This window comes from Leptidea sinapis, chromosome 11 (genome assembly GCF_905404315.1).
Source record: "Leptidea sinapis chromosome 11, ilLepSina1.1, whole genome shotgun sequence".
NCBI lineage: Eukaryota > Metazoa > Arthropoda > Insecta > Lepidoptera > Pieridae > Leptidea > Leptidea sinapis.
This window is the reverse complement of record NC_066275.1, coordinates 3,300,289-3,327,869: the sequence shown is the minus strand read 5'-3', so window position 1 is coordinate 3,327,869 and position 27,581 is coordinate 3,300,289. Positions and strand designations below refer to the sequence as shown.

Sequence of the window (27,581 nt, the reverse complement as noted above, 5' to 3'; positions counted from 1 at the left end):
TTGTGCCCTTACAGGATGTTTTACAACGTAGTGATGTCAAAGAGATGTCGATGTTGATATCGATGAAGTCGTGTGTCGAGCAACGATTATGTTTATTACTTTTGAATCGTTTGGGAACTCGTTAGGCTTTTATTATGCTGTAAATATTATGTTTATTCGATGTCATAATTTACGCCGAGTGCTGATAAAGGTCTAAGGCGTACGTGCTCGATGGGAATTTAAATTTATGATTACTTTGACGTGATTGTTAAAACGTCGGTTTAATGTTTATTTCCCACCATATTTACAGTTGATTGCAAAAGCAAACTCTATAAACTAAATACACTTTAAATCAGTCATAATAATTAATTATATAATATTGTTTATACTCTTCGTTGATTGGCGATTGATCAGATTACATTTTCAATTATTCATAATTTTATCGAATGTGATTATATTGTTGATAAGCTCTTGTTAGCCCATTTTATACTATTTTTATACTACCTTCACATTATATTCTCTAAATGGATTTTCATAAAGCATTCTTCTTTCAATTAATAATTTACATCAAAGATGATTGGAATCGTGATGGATATCAAGGATTGTCATAAAAATCAATAATAATTGTAGTCATAGTGTACTACGTACGTGATAACTATCGCTTATTATATCTTGTATAAGATACACACAGTTCTTATTATATATTTAAACTTCGTCAAAACATTTTACATTTGTGAACGGCATTTGTTGGCTAATTACTTTTTGCTTTTGTGATTAAAGTATATCCCATACGAGCTATTTTTATCAAAATATTTATGCCTTTATACTAAAGGCACGATACTGATTTTCATTTACTTGATATTCTTTAGGAACAACATCTAGTCTGTGTAGATAAAATCAATAGGTCAGTAATAGAGGCAGGGCACGGGTGGGCGTAACTCGGAAACTATCGATATTGTACGGAAGCATACAACACTACACCAATACTTTACCGATCCTTTGTTCAACAGTATTTATGGTACTTCTTTGACGTATCACTTGTTCCGACCCAGACATGTTGCCCAATGATCCAACAGGTCCTGACATGATTTCACTTTAAAATAACACTCCTTTAGGGATACAATACATTTTACCTGTTGCTTTGTAATTTGAAGTGGTTGACTGTTTTTTAGGATTTGAAAGTTAAAACGTAGAAATATATTGTTTCTTTGGACTTAGTGATAAAAAGAGTAATTTGAGCGACTTTTAATATTTTTGTCCCTTTTCTTCTAGATTTGAATGTACTACATTTATTAAATTGGTTTAATTCTTGGTAGTTAATGTATTATATTTATTTTTCAACCGACTTAAAAGAAGGAGGAGTTTATTTTTGACAGTATTTTTTCAGCTTACTGCTCATTTCTCTGCTCTAAATTGACTGACAATTTTTTTTTCGTTTTAAAGTGTATACTCCTGAATTGATCCAAATAAAAATCAAGATCTGATGATGGAATCTATGCGTAATTTGGGGAACTTCTCAAATTCTTTCTTCTATCAAGATTTTTTGGGATTTTTGACAACGATTCGAGCATATGCAAAATGTATCATCTGGTGAAGTGGAACTGATGAAGAAGTAGCCATCGGAACTAATTAAGTATTTTGCGTGTTTCAATCCGCCAAATTTAATGGAATTGAAAATAGTACTAACGACTGATTTTGTGATAAGATCCGAAAGTAGGTATCGCAACTCCATAATAGAATCAATTTTCTAGCATGTTTGACACTTCATAGAATTTTAATGGAACGCACTCCTTCGGTATATAAATTCTTTATATTCATATTCATTTATTATTAAGTTTGTGATAGTATTTTCCTGCGTTACAATTACTACTTATCCGCACTATAATAGTACACCTACTTTAAAACTCATAAATATTTTTCCCTGCAAAGAGTTGTTGCTAAGTTCTACATAAATATTACGACTTTCAATATTTACATTATACACTTAATGTAATGTCAATCGAATTTGGTATTATATTTATATTGGTGTCAGTTAGAAGAGACATGTTTTTAGTATTCCATAGATTATTTGTGCGGGAGCGGGCGCAATCGGATCCAATTATGCATTATTATGTTTGAAGTATTGTTATAAGTACAAGTTTAACTGTGATATAATTTACATATTATAAGGAGTCCAAAAAGCAACGATGAAGTCCAGCTGTGAAACAATGTTTGGACTTTTGAATAATGAATAAAAAATCTTAAATATTAACCAGTATTTTGGAAATCGACAATTTGTTTTTGTGTTGTAACATAGACAATAAATATAAAATCTGTCCAAATTTCAGTTGTCAAACTGGTTATGTGATGGTTTACAAGATGGACGGACAGCGGACTACAGGGAGTCTTAGTGGTAGGGCTCCCGTTGGAACCCAAAAAAAAATTAACATAAATACAAATAAAAAAAATCTCGTTGTGTTGCTGTCCGTCATACATATTCTAAACTACTACAATAAAATCATTTTAATCCTGCAGAAGTTGGCTCAGTAAGATTAGAACACAAAAAGCATAAATTAAATTTTTTTGTTCAGGTAATTTACCAAATTTGTTGCTTTTGAATCTTTCTGTCATAACTAACAGCATTTCCGATAACTTATGAATAATGAGTACCTTTTGGATTTATTCAGTTGAACTAGAAATTTTCCAATATACTTTCTTTTCGTTGTGTTTTGCTTTAGGACACATTCAGTCCTTCACTTCATAAAATACCATTCTATTAATTTGTAGTTAAATTAACAAAAGTTTTCTTGAATATAAAATTACTTTAATTATTGTGTGTTAGTAGTGTGTTAGTAGTTTAATTAAGTAACCTATCGGCCGCGGCATTCAATTCATATTTGTAGAAGTCAATTAATATACCATAGATTCAATACAGTTTTATTCTATTCCTTATTGATATCTAATAATCATATTAAAGATGTACCCAGTATCAACATAGCTGTCTGTCTACACAGTGTTTATATTGGCTGCATCAGGTCGGTAGCTCTCAGTTGATTATTCAGCTGTTCTTTTACGATTACAATAATTGGGATTCACTTTCCAACTAAATAAGATGGAATAAAAAATATCATTTTTTGAAGGATATCATGGTTTTATTACATTTTTTCTTGCTGATAGGTTAACTTTTTGTGGCAGGATTTGTCATGTTCGCTTAAATATCATTTGTTTGATAGCTTGTGGCGTTATCGTGGGGCGGGCCCTAAAATATGATCTAGGGAGTTAATGGTGGGTCCATGCGTCTCGTGAACGGGCGCTACATGTTGTTAAACTTAAGTATTTATACCGTGTGTAGATTGATGAGTTGTACCAACTACTCATCAAATTTTTTCTACATAATAAATACATACACCCCTACAATTTTTTATTTACTAATACAGATATATTTTTAGGTTTTCACCCAAATATAGATGCAAATCGAAATCAAGTTTTTCTTCTTCTTCTTCGTCGGATTACTCTTGATACAGCAGTCGTGGTCACGTCGACGTCACAGTTATCCCTGGCTGTTGCTTCTCTGGCACATATGTAGTGGGGAGTATTGGTTAGGGCTTTGATCTGGTCTGTCCAGCGCATAGGGGAGCGTTCTCTAGACCTACTGCCTTTGACCCTTCCCTGAACAGCAAGTCTCTCTATGGCATGCTCTTCACGTCGCGTGACATGTCTGAAGTATCTGAGAATACGCGCTGCGACTATAGCTGAAAGCCTTTCTTTCACCTTGAGTTCTTCAAGTATCGAGACGTTTGTGCGGCGTTGTGTTCAAGATACTCGTAGCATTTGTCTCCAACACCACATTTCTGGTGCGTGAATCCTTCAATCAAGTTTTACTAAACTACATACTTATACTGCTTACGAAGTACTATGAATTTATGTGCCCTTAGTACTATAATATACTTACTAAATATAATAGGATGTATGTTTTATGTCGATATGAGCTTGGTATGTTCATAAAAAAATAACTGGATTGTAGAAGCATACTAAATAGCAAAATCTACAAGATGTTACGAAATGTCAGTATTATGTCAATAAATATTTAAATACGAGCTAAGCGCCGCGAGCTGCGGAGATTGCACGCTCGTCATAAAGCCATCTGTTCACGGAAATAGCATGCGTTGTCACGTGATTGGCGGCCTAATCGTGTGGGAATGATAACAAAGTGCATTCTAACTATTGTGTTCACTACTACGGAGTCTTTCTAGTTCTTCGCTGAACTCCAGTGGTAGGCTCCTTTGGAGGAGCGGCACTACAACTGCGCTTGTCACCTTGAGACATAAGTTGTCAAGTCTCATTTGCCCAGTAATTTCACTAGCTTCGGCGCCCTTCAGACCGAAACACAGTAATGCTTACACACTACTGCTTCACGGCAACAATAGGTGCCATTGTGGTGCCCATAATCTAGCCGGCATCCTGTGCAAAGGAGTCTCCCACTGGTACATTTCGATTTTCTTGTACAGCATTTAAGGTGTTTTACAAATTTGATTTCGGCACTAGTAGTGCTCATACTCGGATGGTTGGCTTAGTAAGAAGGAACCCGGGAGGAGCTTGTTCGAGTCCCGCACCGTCCACAAATCGTCGTATACATAAAATTTGTATATTTAATTCCAGACGTGATGGAAATCTCTAAACATAATGTAATACAAACAAACTGTTTAGACTTGGTGTTTTATTCTCAATACTTGCAACAATTACTCTGCATATTACTGAGTAGTAGGACTTCTAATATTTATTTGGGCATGCATATTGTTGCGGCACATCACTAGTGCCTCGGGTGAGGCGCGAGAACGAAGCCTCCAGTCCCCAGTTCCCCACCACTCACTACTCAGTTCGCCAAGGACGGTCAACCGTCGCGCACGCATCATAATTAAGTAACCTATCGGCCGCGGCACTCAAGTCATATTAATTGTAGAAGTCAATTAATATACCATAGATTCATTACACTTTTGGGGTATTTATTTATATATTCCCGAGAAGGAACACATATATACATGTTTTACAGTATGTTAACAGTTTATGGAGTATTACAAAAGTAGTACGTATTTAACAACAACTACTCAGCCAAAGTTAATATTATCTACTAGTTGACCCGACAGACGTTGTTCTGTATATAATAAATAAAATAATGTTTTATATGAATTTGTCAATAATTTATCATAATATCAAGAATTATTTCGTAAAATATGCAGCCTGTTGTTGTATTGAAATTGTTTTACAGCAGAAAATATTATGTCCATACAAAACAAATATCGGACGACGGGGACACATCAAAGGAAAAACATAATTGTTGTTTTTATTCACCTTTTAAACCTTCCCTGGACTTCCATAAATAATTCAAGACCTAAATTAGCCAAATCGGTCCAGCTGTTCTCGAGTTTTAGCGAGACTAACGAACAGCAATTCATTTTTATATATATAGATTTATATCGACTTCACATATGGTTCATTGGTGTTGGTAACGAATATTTTCGGACCATTCGTAGGTCATTCCGGGTTCAATGAAAATTGATAGAGGAAGCTTTTGCCATGAGGCACACTAACCTCCGAAATAGCATGTAGTGAAGACTTCTGGAGAAAGGGCTTAGTTATTTATTTTGTACATTTGTATTCGAAACTCGAAAGTCAAGAACTACGTAACTGATTTTGAATTGTCAATCATTTATAGAAAGCAGTGTCAGCGGACAGCGAAAAAACCCTGAGCTGAGGTTCAATGCTATAAGTATTTTCGATAACGGAACTAAATGCAGGCCGGTACTAATATAGTATTTTTGCTAAAACTACAAAGCAAACATTTTTTTATACATTATTATATTTTTTAAACAGAATAATATTGTATATGAAATATCAATGAGCGTTTTTATTTGAAACGCCTTTGATTGAACTGAATCTTAAACATTTTCTATTCACTTCCATTTCGTAGAGAGCAAAGTAAAATAAAAGAAGCCTGTGTTTTAAGTTCGAATATACTTGAACTTTGGTTTGTTCGAGTCACTCGGGAACGCTGCATTAGTGGAATTAAATTGTGCACTTCTCTATTATATATTATTTATTTACTTAAAAGTACCGATAATATTGGTTATATATCTACTAACAATGGGCTCTTTTGATGGTTGGTGATATGAAATGAAATGAGATTTATTTATTGCGTATGTATGTATCGAATACAGTATACATTACATATCTTAAATTTATTATAGTGTCTTCTGTTCGGCTGATTAAGGACGCGTTCTCAAAACAGAGAGGTATCGAATCGCACTACTACACTGACACCGCTCAAACACATACACGTACTTAAAGTTAATTGCGGGAATCAAACGAATTTGATACTTTAGCAAGTTTGAATTTAATTTTTTTAATACCTATGTATTTTTGATAATTGGTTGATGTATTCGTTTAGTAGTTAAATATTAGAATTATAGATGGCAATTCTGTCGCATAACGTCGTGTGCAGTAAACGCAGTTTTTTTAAATCCAAGATCGCCGCCGCGAAAAATTATGATTTCAACAATATGGGTATCGTATCCGAGGTTATCGAGGGTGCAGAGAACAATTAAATAGGTCTTTCAAAATCAAATTTTGAGATTTTTTAATTAGATTGGTAACGGAATGTGTTTTGTACATATTGTGAGTGAAAAGTCGAAACGTAAATATTTCTATATTTAGGGAATGAAGAATTAATTTAGTATGTGGGATATTGTTAGACTGGCCTTTTATAAGATAATTTAAGTTTATGAATGAATTCTAATTTTGACGATGTAAATGACACCCATGAAGAAAATTTTGTAAATTTCATAGGCGCCATCATGGATTTCGATTTAGGCCCGCTATACGTTATTGTTGACCCCAAAATCCATGAAAATGACACCCATGATAAGAAGTTGGTAAATTTCATAGTCGCAATCTTGAATTTCGATTTTGACCCGATATTCGATATTGTTGACCCCAAAAACCATGAAAATGACACCCATGTAAAGAAGTTGGTAAGTTTCATAGGCTTTTATGTAAAAGGCATTAATTATTTTCTCTTAATTGATTCCTTTAGAATTCTTTTTGATGTCATTTCTAATAACTACTAGATACTACAACCGCTTCGGAAACAAATGGCGCTCTGAAAGAGAAGAAGGGGCGCAAGAAACTCTCTCAGCATTCTTTTTTTGCGCTCTTTTCAATAAAAATATAGAATATTGTACAGTCATTTCTATTGCTATAAAATAATCACAATCTAGTCCCAGGCTGTCCGATCATTTAGATATTCAGCAGTGGAGTAATAGGATTTACGACAGAGCCTTTTTTATAAAACATTTAAATTTATTTATTTATATGTGTATAAATAAATAAATTTAAATGTTGGAACATCATTGGATTTTATAGCTGATTTATTGATGTCTTATGGATATATTTTATTTTGATTAAAAGGTCAAAGTTATGACTTATCTAGTATTTATTCAAACCTATTGTTTACTTATAAGAAATTTTTTTCCGATTACTTACCAATGTTATGATATTATGATTTAATATTATGCTATTAATATTTTCCTTAAATTGAGAAGTGTATTAGTTACTAACAGATTTAATTTTATTTTTTGTATATATATATATATACTTATATAAATTTATTGCCAATGTTTATGGTAGCAGTAGACTTGGGGAATTATAAATATTTAATTCTCAAAGTCTGTGTCTCGGTGTCTAGAGAATACCAGCGTTGAGAAGTAAAATTCCCAACATAATGCTGACTAGACACCATTTTGGTTCTGTAATGTCCATAATATTGTTATTAGTAATAAGATTTCTGTATTTTTGAACCAAATAAAGTATTTAATTACTAATTAATATTATTAAAAAAACATGAAAATGACACCCATGAAGAGAAGTTGGTAAATTTCATCGGCGCCATCTTGGATTTCTATTTTGACCAGATATTCGTTATTATTGACCCCGAAAACCATGAAAATGACACCCATGAAGAGAAGTTGGTAATTTGCATAGGCGCCATCTTGGATTTCGATTTAGACCCGATATTCGTTAATGTTAACCCCGATAATCATGAAAATAACACCCATGAAGAGAAGTTGGTAAAAAAAAGGCGCCATCTTGGATTTCGATTTTGACCCGATATTCGTTATTGTTGACCCCGAAAACCATGAAAATGACACCCATGAAGAGAAGTTGGTAAATTTCATAGGCGCCATCTTGGATTTCGACTTAGACCCGATATTCGTTATTGTTAACCCCGATAATCATGAAAATAACACCCATGAAGAGAAGTTGGTAAAATTCATAGGCGCCATCTTGGATTTCGATTTTGACCCGATATTCGTTATTGTTGACCCCGAAAACCATGATAATGACACCCATGAAGAAAAGTTGCCAATTTTATAAGCGCCATCTTGGATTTAGATTAGACCTTATATTTAGAGATGAACTTATAAATCACTAATTCTTCAAAAAAATACAGAAACATAATTTATTGAAAATCTGACTGCGTACAAAATATGTAAAGTATCAAAGACAGTATTGTATAGCTTATAAAAAATATTCATGTTCGTACAGCGATCTTTCCGAGTACGAGCTGCTGCTTACAACCGACACAAAGTCTACCCACGACGGTGGCCGAGCGCGGACTGAGGTTATTTCGATAGATCTTTCTGTGCAATGCGTACAAAGTGACAAAATAAAATAACCCTTAATACCACACTTTAAAGCTCATGCTTATCAGAAATATATATGAATTTTAGACGATTCATTTTTATTTTTTTCTGAGATTATTTATTAGATATTCATTAATGCATTTCCCGTGTTTTTGAAAATATTATATCTGCTTTCCTTACATAATTTTTAAGAGCCAAAATTGTGTAAGTGGTAGCAGAAAACTGATCCTGAATGAAGCCCCATTTCGTCAATTTTGTGTGAAGAGGTAACGGATAATCGTTTTTACGACATAAAATATCAAAATTTCAAAGCAAACATTTCCCGCTAATTGGAGATAAAGAAGTAATCTATTTGTGGCAATTTTTAGTTTTGTTAGACTTAGTTTAATTTCATCACAAACTCTACCGAAAAATATCATATTTTTGTCGGATTCGTAAACGCGTCCTTAAAATAAGCATGCAAAAAAGTTTTCTTTTTAATGTTATTATTAATAAAATCCTTAACACTATAAATTTTACACAAATACAATTTTATGAACGATGTGGTACTCGAACGCGTTCCGTGCGAGTGCTCTTCCAATTGAGCTACCCGTTCGAGTGACGCATCGTCATAAAATCTTGTATGCTTTTTTTTTCTGGTTTATTTATTTATTTATTAAAGCACGCCACATCATATACAATACAATTTTCTTAATCTAGTGTTACAATTAGTAGTTCTAAAGTATACGACAATTATGGTGAACATAAAAATTACAAAAAATACTCCCTAAATACTTCTGAAAAATAGAACTAATACTATCTAAACTATAATAAAAACAAAAAAATAAAAAATGAAAGGACAAATTATAACTTTAATTTATTAAAATAATGAAGACGAAAAAAAAGAAAAACTACTTATTTGACAAATGCGATTGATGATGCCTTGTTCAACTCTCAGGTTGTGGCTTCATCTACAGGATCTACTTTACAGTTGATAACCTGCTCAACCCCAGACTGTGCATATTAGGAAGTTGACTTGAGATGTCGCTCTTGCAAATCTAAACAATTTGTTATGTTTTTAAAGTGTTAAGTGATAGAAGTGAGGGCTGCTAGTATTAATACACAAATAAAATTTGTAAACAAAATTTTATATCTATACATTTTTTTTGTCCATCAACCATTTAAACAGGAGTCTAGAAAATCGTTTCTGTGGATTTTACATGTTACATTTTTCACCTCTAGCGGTAGATGATTGAATAATTTTATACACATTGCGTAGCTACTATTTAAGTATGTAGTTTAGTTTAGTTGTTCTGTGACAGTGGCCATAAACTAGTCTATCCGGTAATCGGATGGAACGAGGATTTAATTCAATTGCCTTTTTAAATAAATTATCAATTATAACGCTTCACGAATGCGAAATGACATCCATATTTTTATTATAAGCAAATATAGCGAGAATGTTTTAAGCTGGTTCCATGATCCTTTCTTTACCAGTATCTAAAACTACCTTATCGTACTCGTATCAATTAAATCAAAATCTTCACCGCATTCACTTAAGTGTCTTAAAAGGCCGAAAAAGCTCCAGTGAATCCTTTGGTGTTGTGAGTAAGTACCTAACTACCGTCTCTAGCTACCTACCATAACTTAACCTTACGCGGTCGTTTGTCCTGCTATTGTTTAAAAAAACATTTCAGTCCAATATATATATTTGCGAATATCAAAAATATACATGTATGTTACCATTTATATTTTCCCCAGTTACAGGAAAAGTTTATCGATACATAAGTATATCTTTTATGACAATAAGGGACGAGACGAGCAGGACGTTCGGCCCATTACAATGGAGTGCAACTCAGGATTCTTGAAAGACCCATAAATTCTGAGCGGCACTGCAACTGCGCTCGTCACCTTGAGACATAACATGTTAAGTCTCGTTTGTCTAGTAATTTCACTAGCTACAGCGCCCTTCAGACCGAAATACAGTAATGCCTACACATTACTGCTTCACAGCAGAAATAGGCAACGTTGTGCTTATGGCGTGTGTACGTACTTTTACATATTATTTGCCGATACGAACTAAAAGATAAATAAAAAAGGCGCGGCACAAGCGGCCGACTCGTGCTTGGCAGATTCAAATGAATTATAAAACGACATAAAACTAGAAATAGTCAAAACAATAACGTGTCTGCGGGAGATATCCAAATAAGATTGACGAGACAATCAAACTGTGTTTATGTGTCATGCAGGTCATTGCACTCCGGTGTAGATACGGCGCTGTGCTGTGCTCACGTTGAAATGTTTCCAAGTATAATTAAATATTTAACGTTCATTGGATATCATATTTTATTCATACGATATTAAAAAAGTGCTTTGTACATGTGGGAGAATAGACTATTTTTGTCTACAAACTTTTTATTAAAGGGTGTGGTTGCCAATAAAGTTACAGGTACATGAAATGTATCGCCTGAAGTCTAGTATATTAGCTTAGGAAAACTTAACCTCTCAGATGGCAATCAGTCTGTTGTCTATGGTATTTCTTTCTAGACAATCAAGACCATCGGCTCGTTTCATTGCTTTCTCCAATACAAAACACAAATTTCAAATTCAAATATTTTTATTCAAATAGGATTTAAAATCACTTATTGAACGTCTTAGACTACCTATTCGAAAAAATGCCTCAGACCTGAGAAGAACGGGCGCAAGATACTCAGCGGACTTCTTTTATTCATAAGAATATCGTTACAATGTAATACCATCATCATCATCAGCTGGAAGCTGTCCACTGCTGGACAAAGATTTTAATGACGATCGGTTCTGCGCTGCCCTCATTCAACGTAATCCGGTGATCTTGATCAGATCGTCAGTCCATCTTGTCTACCATCGGCCTACCAACACGTCGTCTTCCGGTACGTGGTCGTATTTGATTACTGCCCCAACGGCCATCTGTCCGTCAAACTATGTGCCCTGCACACCATGCCGGCTAGTATCCACGGTGGCGCCTCTTTCTTCCAAAGCTTTTTTGAAGCAGCGGTGTCCAAATATTATGTTGCGATTTGAAGGCCGTAGCTCGTTATATCACTGGACTAAAGAGACTTAACATCTTATGAATCAAAGTGACGAGCGTGATTGCCACTCAGAATTTTGGGTTCAATCAATAATCCTGAGCGGCACTGCATTGTAATGGGAAGGGTGCATCACTTACTGAGGGTACGTGGACGTTCTGCATATGTTATAACATTTTCTATAAAACTTTTTACAAAATTATACGCGTGTGAAACTAGGTAGATAGTACTTACCTAGTAGCAATATAGATTTTCCGTGAAATGTATGAAATTATTTCGGTGTGCTTAGTAAAATATTCTTGCCGCATTTTCCTTTGATTTAAAGTTCCAAATATAATGCTCAGGAAACAATGAATCAATCAAATATGCGAATATTATTATAATGTGACAAAACAGGAAACATAAAGAGTTGAGTGAACTGCAAATCCACAAAACAGATGACATTCATTTTCATAATAATATACAATTGATATAATATAGTAAGTATATTGTAAATGTTATTGTTATAATCGTAACTGTTTTTGTGTGATTATTAAGATTACTTCAGCTGACCTAAATAATTAACACTTATACGATATTAATTATTAATACTTATATGTATTTGAACAGGTTTACGGATACATTTAAAGCAAATAATCACATATTCCCTTAGAAAATATTATATATATCTATATTCCATACATATAATCAACTGTTCAATTATATACCTTCACTAGTATGTATATAATTATCATAATTACTCATACCTTTAATTTATATTTTACCTACTTTCATGGAATACTATATTATAATACTAAGTTATTTTTCCCTCTCAAAATTATTAAACTACTACTCACTCACATTGTGCATTATAATAGACAGACATACACATTCTTGAACTATGCAATTACTCGATACACGGGGAGTACTAATATCCTAAACACAGGGAAATTTAGTTAGGAGTTAGAGCTCAGCTATGTACTAGATAGTTGTCATAATGTAGACTACATACCTACTCTCCAGCAAAATATCTATGTTGTGGAATAAGGTACCAGCTTTTATGTATGTATCACATAAACCTACTGTCTGTAGGTGCCTAGTTTATTTAAGAAGTCCTAGCAATAAAAAATTCGTACCTACTTGACTAGATGCATTTACCAAACTTAAGTATGTGAGGTCTTCTTAATGTTTGTACCTAATGATGGTGTTGTATAATGTTGTGTAGCAGGTATTATGAGTATATTGTAACTTGTACATGTTTTTTTTTGTATTTTGTATGTATACGTTTTGCTTTTGAGACAAAATAAAAAAATTGTATTTGTATATTTTTGTAATTGTCAATTACTTCGAAAAGAATTAGCTTTACAATTATTCGTCCATAATTTTGTATTTATCGTCTTTATTATAAAATCTTATAGAAATCTAATCGGGGTGTCGAATATCATACACTGTAGGATAACCAATTATAACTAAGACAACGCTGTCCGTAATTTCTATCTGCCAGTAGGCTGTTCTGTCAAACCGCAATATTTTGCCCTCCGCAACACCAGGTGTAAAGAGATGCATTACCGGCCTTTAAATTGGGAGTATGCTCTAGTCGTTGCGGTTCAGAAAAACTTGAGCCAGTAATAGATTCCATAAAGAGGTCGTTCTATGGCAGACGTCAACATGCGATTGATATTTCCGGAAATGTTTGGTTGGAGAATTCGGTTGCTGATATCACCCCTAAAAAGTTCTCTGAGCACTACTCGTCATTAATGCGGTAGAAGATGCAGAAGCAATCTACGTTCTCGAGGAATTTAAGTATAGATTAGCTGTATATTAACCCACTTAAAAAGCTATGATATAAAAAAACAGACAGACACTACCGGCAGAAGTAAAATATGTCTCAGTATATAATGAAATTTGAATTTAATAAATAACAATAAAGTTACCTGTAGTATAAAATATTAAAAGATGGATCTGGTGTTACGTTTGTATATTATTTGCTATTCAAAATTTTAATCATATATATTGTTTACTTATATATTATATAAATCTTGCAATAAAAAGAAATATTACTGTGCTCATAACTCCCGGAGCATGACGGTATCAGAGAGCGTCATATCGTTTTATATTTTACAATTCGGACTATGTTACTTCAAATGCGCCATAGCGCTAATGATATTTCCCGTCGAAAAGCTGGTAAACATCTTTTGCAATGTTCATTAGTAAAACTTTGCTATCGAAACAGTGCAAGGCGATAATTATACCACAGACTGGGAATGGACCGAACACCCTCAGGCCTTTTAAATATAAATATTACTAATTAAAAAAAACCGAAGAGTTTCTTGCGCCCGTTCATCACAGGTCTGAGGCATACTGGTTCGAATTGTAGTTTTTGACGTGCAATAAGTGATTTTAAACTCTATTGTGAATAAAAATATTTACATTTTATACATTTGTACCTAACCCATACAAACAAAGACGGGATGGGGTCTTAGTTACTTTATTTAGCGACGAGCAAAACTAATGAGTTCGTCTTAAAGTAGTCATTGATATTGTTGCGCGAAGAACGCTAACTGTATGCTGAAAATCTTTGCAGTGTCCTATACTTTTATATTTCCAAAAAATACTTGATGTAGCCGGGTTTGCGTATAATAATACGAATTCATACTAATGCTTAGACGGTTTCCGGTGGAAACAAATAGAAAGAAGTCTCTTTATTTTTTCTGCTTAATTTTCAATTTTGGGACTTCACAGGTGCTGAGATCTCATGTTGTAATTTTACGTAGCATACAAATTGTAAGTAACTGTAAGTGATTTTAGGTATCGTTTATTTCCGAAAATGAATAAGGATTCTACATAAAGAATTGAACCTCATGAAAGTAAAGTAAAGTTAATCGTGTATAACGAAAATTCAATAGGACCTATAATCTAAAAGAAAATTTTTAATATGATTTGTTTATCAGATCCCTAACGCATCTGCATGAGCGTGTCATAGAGGAATTGTCCTGTAGAGGTAAAAGCTAGAGATAATCAAACATATGTATCTTGACTTAACTTCGACCGTTTTAGGCTTCGTCCACATACAGCGAAAGATTTCTCTTCTCTTTCACTCGCCCCACTACACACGGTCTTTCGTGTCTTAGCATTGTTCCGGCTTTAGACCACTGCCTTCCATTATATTTGATACTAAATGATTACTATATGTATGATAATATTGTAGTTACCTAAATTGGCATGCAGTAGAGTAAAGTGTACAGCAATACGAAACGTAGTGAAATAGACAATTTACTATTGTTAAATTGTGAGAAAGATGTAACACAATGGACCCCCATCAGCATATTATTATTAAGAATTTAAATTATAACAAACCAATACCTAACAATTACTTTTGGGAGCGCTGTTGATTTTCACTTGACTCAAATCTAGAAGGCCCTCTGAAAACCAGTTGGTGATTTTCATTCGTCAATATTTAATTACGACGTATCTTATAAAACGATCAACGGGCAAAGTCGGGTGGCGAGTTTGTACACGTTTTAGGCAACGCGAGGAGATTGCTGAATGATGTTCAGAATACTTGGTGTATAGTGACGTGAACTGAATGGAAATTGTGTTTGCGTGCGTTCATATGGCGAGACTTTTGGGGATATAAAAAATTTTAGCATAGAAAAAGTATTGCATACAGATAACTTAGTATTAAAATAAAATATTTAAAAAAATATTTTTAAGGAAACTGTAGGTCTAAGTTAGTAGATATTAACATCTCTTTGTAAACCTAAATATATATGTGACTGTCTGTTTTTAAATAAATAAATAAAAATGCACACTTTCAGTTTTCTTCTTTTTGACGTCATAACGTCTTATAAATTAATGACCGCCGGTTGCACGCACGAAATAGCATGACTCATTTTCACCTTCCGCCAGAGCCCAGCTCGCAATTGAGAGCGGGGAATAAGCGATAGAGAGGCATGATCGGACTAAGCGTTCGGCTTGCGACGAAATTATGTGATATATGTTATTAATATTATTATATTTTCTAGCCGACTGAAAATAAAATTTTGTTGTAAAATGATGAGGTTATTACTTTAATTTATTGATAACGCCTTCAGCATATTTCTTAAGAAAACGCAGCTCAATGTAGCCCTGCCGTTTTAACGTACACAGCTTCGAAGTCAAACGCACTCGATATTTCACACACGAGAGAGTTCTTATTTAAGGGATCAGAGGTGTCAGCCCTGATTTATTCACGACCGGAGCAGGGCTGTCACGCAATACCTGCATTAGTCTAATGCTCTACGTAGAGTTTGTATAGTACGGGTGCCTGATGTGCTTACCCTAGCACGTTTTTTAATTTAGAAATACTTCGTCTTATTTATCGGACGTTCTTCTCTTTTTTAATTTAGATTAATTTTACTGAATTAATTGGACGTCAAACAAAATGTTTGATACTTTGAAGTGATTTTGGTGTAATTGTGTTTTATGTTTTGATTGCAAAAATTATGAAAACGAGCGATTATTATGGTTTTAAGGATTTTCGTCTACACTCAACCAAATTACGATATAATACTGCAAAGTGTAAAGTGTCAAAGTGTAACGTGTCCACGAATCAGAACTTAATAACACAATAAAAAAAAATATTATGGCTTAATCAAAATTGATTAAGCCTTAATCTTTTTCTACATGGGTTATAGTAATCGGAATTAAAATTTATCTGTAGATTAATAATCTACAGATAAATTTTAATAAGACGACATATATACATTTCAATAAAAGAAATAATGATATTGACAATTCCGATTCGATGAATATACATTTTAACCAAAATATGATAACCCATGTAGAAAGTACAATTTTTCTTGGTGTGACTATCGATAGAGATCTAAGTTGGAAACATGAAGTAAGCAAAGTTTGTAGCAAAATAAACAGTTTCTCCTTTGCACTTTATAAGTTGACGAAAGTTAGTTCGAGACAAACGGCCTTAATTACCTACCATGCGTACGTTGAGTCCATACTTAGATATGGTCTCATACTGTGGGGCAACTATTCAATAATAAACAAAACATTTATTCCACAGAAAAAGTGCATGCAGATCAATCTGTGGTATTAAGCCTGACGTTTCATGCAAGCCCTTTTTCAAGTCACTGAAATTATTGACACTGCCCGATCTATACATTTACGAGATGGCAAAATTTGTAAAGGAAAATCACAGTGTGCTATACTTACAGCAAATGCATATGACCCACAGTACTAGATACTTAGGAAATCTGATAGGTTAGTGACTAGAGTCGTTCCGCATAGCACTTTATTTCAGAAAAATTGCTTCTGGATGGGCATGAAAATTCTCAATAAGATCCCTGATTCATTTAAGTTGTTACCTTTTTCAAGATTTAAAGTATCCTTACACAGTTGGCTTCTTCAAAACACATTTTATTCAATAGAAGAGTTTTTTGACCACAAAGAGTAAAGGATTTTTAACATTGCATTGTAAGTGGATTATTCTTATCTTGACTTTAATATTTTTTTTGTATTTTATAAAATTATAATTTGTACCACCCTATTTAATAGCAAATAAATGAATATGAATATCAATATGAAGTAACTCTCGTACTCTAGTAAGTCACTTTCGTACTCCTTATACAATTGTTCGCACTAAGTTCGATTATTATAAGTCTTATAATAATAGCCTACCGAAAGTTGATCGAAGTATAGACATTTTTAATGATAAGTTGTCTGCTTTTTGGTATAAACTTCGGAAATTTATATGTTGCTATACAGGAATATAAATTGCTGTTCAACAAAAATTATTCATTAAATGTAATATTTCTGTCGTAGTTCTGCCGTATTTCAGTAAAACAAGTTTTGTTTATTTTATTTAATTTTCACTTTATAGAAACTAGTTATATAATTGTATTGTATCTTATTATATAATTGTTTTATATTATATTGTATATTAAACACAGTAATGCTTACACATTACTGCTTCACGGCAGCAATAGGCGCCGTTGTGGTACCCATAATCTAGCCGGCATCCTGTGCAAAGGAGCCTCCCACTGGTGTAGACTTATTTAGAATAATATATACTGTCCTTAGTTAGTGATTATTGTGTTGGCGATGCTAATAAATAAATAAATCACGTTGAAATTATGACTCAAAATCAACTCAACTTTGTCTAAAATAGTCTTCTAAAGCCTTTACCTATATGCTATATTAGTGCGATTATAAAGGAAGGAACATTATCCCAATATCTTGGCGTTCCAACGGAAATTTAGATGGTACATTAGTATGATGAAATGTATGGGTTGGGTAATGTGTTGGAAATGTTGTTTATAGTCGACATAATATGCCGCTACTCTGCGATACTCACGCCCCGGGGTGTTGTCACTCACAAACTAAGAGTACATTTGACAGTTTGAATTTGTTAATCTTATATATGTGAGACTCCTTGGGCTAATGTCGTTACATATAGGAAAGTTTTTGTTGGTGATTTTTACGGAGCCCATCGACCACATCATAATACGTTCCGATTTTAATCTTATCGTTGAATAATAAACGAGACAATGATGTCGGTTGTGTTAAAATAGCATTTTACAAGTGGTAGGCTCCTTTGCACTGGATGCCGGCTAGATTATGGGTACCGCAACGGTGCCTATTACTGCCGTGAAGCAGTAATGTGTAAACATTATTGTGTTTGGGTCTGACGGTTGTCGTAGCTAGTGAAATTACTGGGTAAATAAGACTTAACATCTTTTGTCTCAAGGTGGCGATCTCAATTGTAGTGACGGTCAGAATTTTTGGGATTTTTCAAGAATCCTGAGCGGCACTTCATTGTAATGGGCAGGGCGTATCGATTACCATCAGTTGAACGTCGTGCTCGCCTCGTTCCTTGTTTTTCATAAAAAACTGAAATAATTAACCTTCAATGCTGAAAATCGCTAATGTCTTACGGTGTTATTACAAAAAATAATTTAAGCATGGTTTAAACACGTATTTTGTAAAACAGTGTGTAACTATATCTTAAGCGTCGTCTAAAGATTGATGGATTTGTAATAGCCTCCTTTTTAAAACAAGTGTTCAACACGTTTTTAACTGTGTTAGTTTTTACCGATAGTATTGATATTCTTAAAATTTTTTTTTATGGAATAGGAGGACAAACGAGCGTACGGGTCACCTGTTGTTAAGTGATCACCGCCGCCCACACTCTCTTGCAACACCAGAGGAATCACAGGAGCGTTGCCGGCCTTTAAGGAAGGTGTACGCATCGTTTAATTCTGCACGTTTTTATTTAATCACAACAAATAAATAAGTATATTGGCTTACAGGACATTACATCTATTGTTATCCGTACTCGCTAAGTAAAATAATCGATTAAAATTTTAATATTTATATTCTGTAAAAAAAATCAATCTACAGGTTATTGCTCTGTCACGATTTCATTAAGTGTGTAGATTATTGAAATCTCTTTTATATTAAATTTGTTACCAAAATATATGAACGATGCGGGACTTGAAACCGCAACCTGTCGGTGAACAAGACATACCAAGATTTACAAACCATACGTCATTCGAACGGTTGGCACACTTGGAACAGCGCTCGGACGGAACCCGAGAGGTCACAGGTTCGAGTCTCGCATCGTTCATAAATTTTGGTACTAAATTTAATTTAGTTTATTTCAGAAAGATAACACTTTAGAAATAACAAATCTCTTTCATAATTTCTTTGTAGCTGGTGCTACGAATAACTTTATAGAAAATTGAAGACTGTAATCCCTTTCTACCCCTATCTCTCATAGGCAGGTTATGAATTCTCAAAACTCTTTGTATGCTACTATTTACTGATCTCTGTAAAACCAATAAAATATTAACATACATCTAAATTGTATTTAATTCATTATGTTGAACAAAAGTTTACAAGAAATTTCGCTTATGATTGGTTTATTCGACCGTATAACGTTTCCCGCGTTTATTTGCGAGGCTGCTTGATATTCGGAAAACTTCAAAATTATTATTGTATTGACAGTGTGGTCAGCGATGTAGTCAATATTTTGCATATTCTTGGTTTATTCTCAGACATAACGTTATACCAAGTTTATTGGAAGGCCGGTAATGTCTATCCTAATCTGTCGAGCAGTAAAAAACGCATTCTGTTGGAAATAAATAATTTCGTATTAAAGTAAAATAATACGTTTCACTTCATAGTGCTAAAATTGCAGCTCGTCAGCACTAAATAGCTGGAGTTGCGTTAGATTTAAATATTCATACGGGATTTATTAGTTTTGGCAACTTTTGTGTTCGCAATGCAAATTGACTCATGATGTGGACGAAATGTTCCGCTCTGGATGGCACGCGGCGCTCGCTGTAATGAATAATTTGTTGCGCTCGTATACGAGTATGTGCAGTTTTTTATGTACATTTACTAGAAATTTATGAAACTACTTTTAAATCTATATATATGCCAAGGAAAGAACCTCTGCATAGTTTTAAAAGGTGTGACGTCACTACTGTTGACGTCACAATTGTTGATTTGCTGGTGATCATTCATAATTGGATCATCGAAAGAAAACTGCTCGGGTATTTGATCATCTTCGTATATTCCACGGGCAGTGTAACGACGTCCAGAGAGGTCCGTACCGTACGATAGCCCGAGCACGACATTGTCGACCGTGTGGCCGTATATTCAATTCACGATTTTAACAATAATTTCACATCACAATGTAATCGACGATACGACATGGGTACCTTCAAAAAAAGCGCGTACACCTTCCTTAAAGGCCGGCAAAGCTCCTGTGATTCCTCTGGTGTTGCAAGAGAGTGTGGGCGGCGGTGATCACTTAACAACAGGTGACCCGTACTCTCGTTTGTCCTACTATTCCATAAAAAAAATCAAAGGATGATTTATGAAGTTTTTTTAACTAAAATTGTTAAACTGAATTATTCTCGTTTTTATAATAGGTGCGTAGTAGGATTTGCGCCGATATATACATATAATAAATAACGCACTCTGTTTTCATACCATTACACAAAAAGGGGTCTACAACGAAATGCAATAACTATCGTCTTATAGCGCTCATACCACATGCCAGCAAAATTTTACTCCATATAGTAAACGAAAGACTGAAGGCTTATATTCTGAAGGAAATAGCACCAGAGCAGGCCGGTTTCGTAAAGGGCAAAGGTACACGAGAACAGATCCTAATTGTGAGACAAATAATAGAGAAAGCAAAGGAATTCAACAGACCGACTTTCATATGCTTCGTTGATTTCCAAAAGGCATTTGATTCTGTTAAATGGCCACAACTATGGAAGATCCTCATAGAGATGGGAGTGCCCAAGCACTTGGTGCAAATCATCAGAGCCCTTTATGAACATGGTTCCGCTTCAGTCAAGGTGGATAATGTCACGTCCGACCCACTTCATCCCTCTGCAGGAGTCAGGCAGGGCTGCATTTTGTCGCCTCTTCTGTTCAATATTTATACGGAGCACATTATGAGGATAGCTCTAGAAGATTGGACAGATGGCATACCAATTGGCGGCAAAAACATATCCAATCTCCGATATGCCGACGACACCACGTTAATAGCGACAAGTAAGGAAAACATTGCCGAATTATTACATCGTATCGAGCATACCAGCCTCCAGTATGACCTTAAAATAAACCGGCAGAAAAAAAAAATGATGATTGTCGATCGTAGTCAAAACAATGCACCAGATATAGTCGAGATTGCTAATTGCGAGGTTGTACAGTCATACATATACTTAGGATCACTGGTCGCTAATACTGGTGGCTCGGAAGACGAAATTAGAAGGCGAATGGCTATTACCAGATCTGCAATGCAGAAGTTGACGAGGATATGGCGGGACAGGAATATCACCAAAGGTACTAAAGTTCAGTTAGTAAGATCTCTAGTGTTTCCCATACTACTATATGGTGCCGAAACATGGACAGTCAAAGAACGAGAGAGACAAAGGATTGACGCACTAGAAATGTGGTGTTGGAGACGAATGCTACGAGTATCTTGGACACAACGCCGCACAAACGTCTCGATACTTGAAGAGCTCAAGGTGAAAGAAAGGCTTTCATCTATAGTCAGAGCCCGTATCCTCAGATACTTCGGACATATCACGCGACGTGGAGAGCATGCCATAGAGAGACTTGTTGTTCAGGGAAGGGTCAACGGCAGTAGGTCAAGAGGACGCTCCCCTATGCGCTGGACAGACCAGATCAAAGCCTTAACCAATACTCCCCTCAACACATGTGCCAGAGAAGCAATAGCCAGGGATAACTGGCGTAGAATCGTTCGTCGTTCGACGTGACCACGACTGCTCTGTCAAGAGTAATCTGACGAAGAAGAAGAATACATATAATGAAAATGGTCTTTGTTTGAGTCTCTTTCATGCCTAAACCACTGATCGTATCGACATGAAACTACCATCGCATTGAATATGCGAAATTAAACTCAAATGGTTTATGGCCTCTTATTAGACTAAACTAGACAACTACTAATAGTTTTTTTTAATACGTCATAAATCGTATTATAAATAACTTAATAAAAAAAACACTATTATTAAAACCGATCAAAGTTACTACAAACTACAAGAACTTTTATATTGTTACTTGCAGCTTCGGAACCCTTCATGGGCGAGTCCGACTCGCACTTCGCCGCTTTTTTTAGGGGCAGATACGCAAGAAGCTCACGTCATGGAAAGTGTTGAGCCAACGTTGCCTTCCTTTAAATTAGGTGTATGATCTAATCAATTTTACCAGTGGGAGGCTCCTTTGCACATGATGCCGGCTAGATGGTGGGGACCACAACGGCGCCTATTTCTGCCGCGAAGCAGTAATGGGTAAAAATAACTGTGTTTCGGTCTGAAGGGCGCCGTAGCTAGTGAAATTACTGGGCAAATGAGACTAAACATCTTACGTTCCAAAGTGACGAGCGCAATTATAGTGCCGCTCAGAATTTGTGGGTTTTTCAAGAATCCTGAGCGGCACTGCATTGTAATAGCCAGGGCGTATCAATTACTATCAGCTGAACGTCCTGCTCATCTCGTCCCTTATTTTCATTAAAAAAATCTATAAAGCGCAGGTCCAAAGCATATTATGTATTGCTTTAATTGCTAGTCTGATACATCCCAGTATATCAGTTTCAACTATTTGTTCGCGTGCAACGCAATCGTCAGGAATCTAGTGCTCGTGAATGGCTTAAGCACTTAACGTTGCGTAGAGACGTCGTCTGTCTTCCGCCACATTGATCACGGGAGTGTTTCTTTTCTTCTTTGCGCAGTGTTTCCAGGATGATAAGACATTAGTTACCTTAACAAGATCGGTATCTAAAAGGAGGGCAGCGCTCCCGTTCTTTCTCTGGCGTTAGCTCTTTTACACGGGAACACCGTGTATTCATTGGCTTAGGGTCAGAGTAACAACCATCGCGAGCGACCTACATGCTGCGCCCAGGGAGGAAGCTGGTGGTCTACTGTCATGCTTGGTTTCTGTGCTGAAATATTAAATATACTTGAGGACAATCTATAACAATTGTTATTACTGTAACTCACTTTTCAATTATGTACAGTTATGTATTACACGTAATCTTAAGGGAACATAATACACGGAAACCGCTTACGGCCGTTCCCAATATACTATCTACAGATAGATTATTACTACCTTCTACTGTTGGTAATTAGTTACTGTCAGTAATCAATAATCTGAAGCTGCCCCAATATACCCGATAAGTCATTCTTATCGCCTTATATTGGGACGCGTGAATTGCAATTTCCATACAAACTTCAATCGCTGGTAAGCTATACGTCGTCCCATTGACAGACAGTGTGTGCGGATAAAGTGAGTTACCGTCGATAAGTTTATTGGGACAGAAAAGTCAACGATAGTTACGATTTTTATCTCAAGTAGGAGACAACCGGAGATAGACTGAATATTGGGAACGGCCGTTAGTGAATTCGAATGTTGTAGTAAGTCCAATGACGTTCTATACATAATAGAACACCATTGAGTAAGTGGAATAATTACCAAGCATTTTTATTGCAACAACTGGGATTGACAACGAAATAGTTTTAGTTCGTGGGAGGGAACACTAGTTAGCAGCGTGGTGTGTAGGTGGTCCAGTGGCGTCCCAATGTCCCTAAACGAGAACATCCCGTTTTAACAATTGATTAATTGATAGGCCGACGACCCGCTTCTGTTATTGTACTTTCTACTGCGCTGCAAAATAAAACAGGGTAACATATGTGAGAGAAAGTATATATTATTATTGTTATTGTAAATTGGCTTAGGTACTATTGGAGCAGGCTATTAACTGTATTCTGTAGATGAAGCCACGACCTGAAAGTTGAACAATACATGCCAAGATTTACGAACGATTCGTCAGTCGAACGGTTGGCTCAGTGGAAGAGCTCTCGGACGGAATCCGAGCGGTTGTGGATTCGAGTCCTGCATCGCTTATTAATGTTGGGTACAAAGTTAATTAAATTAATCCCAGAAGTGAGGCTAAGACTTTAAAAAAAATAAATTGAATAAATAAATATCGTAATTAATAAATAAATAACGCTAATAGCAAGTAAACAGCTTTCGTGAGGGTAACACCACGGACATATTCAATATTGTGAAATAACACTCGCACCACGTTGTTGGGCATTCCGCATTCACGTTAATCTAAATTGAAAAAAATCTTACCTCGCACAGCTACTTTGTAGAATAATTTGGAGAATGGCCAGACAGATTCATTCACAAAAGGCACTGCTAGAAAAATTGTAAGCAAATTACCTCAGAACATCATTTTATGTCCGGCTTGTCACCTAACAAACACATTAACAAAATAGCACTGTACCTAATTGCTTCTTTGCCTTCTTCCTAATTATTGCGAGTTGTTCAAGTGTCATCTTTTTATCACTGAATAGTAGGACAATCTAGTAGCTTTGCGTGTACCTGCGATTGTTTTGAAGCTTTCTTTTCAATATTGTGTAAGACAAAAATGACAGTGCAGTGCTATACTTAAATACAAGTAAATTACTTTCGAGTCTTTTTTCCACTTGGGTTTGTGGACGTTTGCGGTCAGCACATAAATAAATGACTTAATACTTTTGTATAATTTTTTAGCCAGGTACTTCATTTGCTACTAATAACGATATTAAAATAGTGAATATTAATTTTAAACATAATATTTAATTGTAAGTTCTTCAACTCCAGACATTTCGCCCTCATTCTCATCCTCACTTTCATTCGATGAATCATTTGTGTTAAGTCTAATTTGTTCTGATATTATATCTATAAACTTATCCGTGCCTTAAAATTTAAAATAGTTTTGCAATAAAAATACTCAAGAATTAATATTATTAATCATAAGATTAAACCACAAATAAAATCAATTCATTTATTGCTAAACAAAATCAAATAATCAGACCTCACAACAATTAGCAATAGGTACTTATAAAATATATAATTATTAAAAATTTATTGAATTAGGCGTTACTTTGCGGAAATCCATAATTATAAAAATGATTTAAGTTTTCTTTAGTGTTAATTCCGTCAATATTTGTTTTTTAAAACAATTCGACACGTGTTTCGCCTTAAATCATTTTTATATATAACTAGCTGACCCGACAGACGTTTTACTGTACATAATAAGTAAATTACTATTTTTTATTAATTTGTCAATAATATTTCATAACATCAAGAATTATTTCGTAAAATATGCTCCGGCCTGTTGTTATAATGAAATTGTTTCACAGCAGAACTGTCAAACCGTGCGTCAATAAATTCTCTCAAAGAAAATATGTCCATACAAAACAAATATTGAAAATACAAATAATTATGAGTCCCAAATCGAAATAAAAACTATCCTATCTCTCAAGTTGGAGCAAACTGCACTCCATGAAGTAATTCCCATTTAAATCCGTTCATTAGTTTAGGAGTCCATTGAGGACAAACATTGTGACACGAGATTTATATATATTAAGATTATTACTTAATTATTTTTTGGCAACCTTTGATTGTCAATATATTTTCTAATTCAAAATATAACGAGCCCATTTTTCCGGCTGTACAAGGAATTTTAAATTTCAAGTTTCACAAGTAGTATGAAATGTAATGTTTCTGTACCTACTACATACTCAGTAACAGTTGATTAGGTTTCTATATAGCTTTAGGTTTTTAGGTCGATGTTAAGGTTGTGATAATTGACGATTAACAGCCAATAGTCACGTATCCCTGTCGAACTTTCATTTTAGATTTTTTTTTAATAAATTACACCTGTGTCTATATCTTTACAAAGCAATATTTTAAGGTATTTCGATTCTTCTCTTTTCCTTAAATTAATGTGATATCTGTTATTTAACCAAAATAGTAAGTAGTCGAAGGATCGAGGATAGTACAGTACTACCTCCACAAAGAAAATGGTTGTGTGTGTCTGTATGTATAAATAGAAATATTGCCTTTGTGTTTTCCATGACCTAAAGCAGTCGCCTGTTTTTTTCGCTTCTAACTTCCACTAAAAATAATTTTATGTGGGCTATATCCATAGACAATAAACTCAATAAACAATGTTCCCTTTTAAGAGGAAATAAGACTAAAATTAGGTCAATTTTCGTTCTCTAAATAGGATAACATACCCTCAGGTTACGCCTTAAGCGCAATCACAGCATAAAATGACAGTGATATACATGTAGGGATGGACACGGGCTTCATGAATTCTATTTCGGAATGTAGATTCGCATGAACGTGTTTTATTTGTGTTGTACTTCTATCATTAGATCTGAGACATAAATGATTATATTTAAGAAATTTTGCAAACTATCACAGTGTAACTTTTCGTTGATATCAAAGTTTAAAATATAGTTTCTACTAGCTGACCCGACAGACGTTGTACTGTACATAATAAATAAAATACTGTTTTTTTATGTATTTGTCAATAATTTTTCATAACATCAATAATTATTTCTTAACGTATGCTCCTTGTTGTTATAATGAAATTGTTTCACAGCAGAACTGTCAAACCTTGCGTCAATAAATTCTCTCACAGAAAATATGTCCATACAAAACAAATATTGAAAATAAAAATAATTATGGGTCCCAAATCGAAATAAAAAGTATTCTGTCTCTCAAGTTGGAACTATATGCACTCCATGAAGTAATCCCCATTTAAATCCGTTCATTAGTTTAGGAGTCCATCGGGGGCAAATAACGTGTCACGTTATTTATATATATTAAGATTGGCTTATGTGTTGGATATTTTTATATATCTAAACGAGGTTCCCTACTGAGGTGCTATAGTGGGGAACGCCTTTATGCTGTTTAGTTCATTTAAAACCTTTACAGAAAGAGCCTCTGAATGAATCTCTTTATCCGCAAAGGAAACTAGTAATTTGTGCTTTTATACCTTTCATCACTTTATAAAATGTACTTAAAGCGTCTGAGTTTTACAAGTATTGAAAAGGCTCAGTGAGAATTATTTCAGAGGAAGGGAACGGTTGTCTTCTATGTTTACGGTCCAATTCAGATGTTGTTTTATTACCACTTTCTTGGTAGAAAGAGAATGAGCAGTCCTTTTCAATTCAATTCCGATATATTTTATAAAAAAACGTATTAACCTGCGACGCTAACTTATGGCTGCAAATTTAATAGTGTCAAATTTTAGGTTATGTTTTTGTGCATTATGATTTTTCCGTTCGCAGAAAACGATCTCTGTCATATTTTCTTCTTCATAATATATTTTCCTATAGCACTTGCTCTGAAATTCCTCTTGACTATGTATGATATAGATACCATATCCATGTTGATATTATATTTTAAACTAGCTGACCCGGCAAACGTTGATGTGCCATAAAAAATATTTTTAGAGTTAGACCGTTTTTTGGACATTGTAGCAATACTTTATTTTCCCTAAAATAAAATATTTTTTCTAAAATAA

At 34.5% G+C, this 27,581-nt stretch overlaps 1 protein-coding gene across 1 annotated transcript in view; it reads left to right on the top strand.

Moving 5' to 3' along the window:
* The window catches only part of LOC126966732 (acyl-CoA:lysophosphatidylglycerol acyltransferase 1-like), a 453,894-nt gene that overhangs the window by 155,010 nt on the left and 271,303 nt on the right, over positions 1-27,581 (top strand). The window lies entirely within an intron of this gene.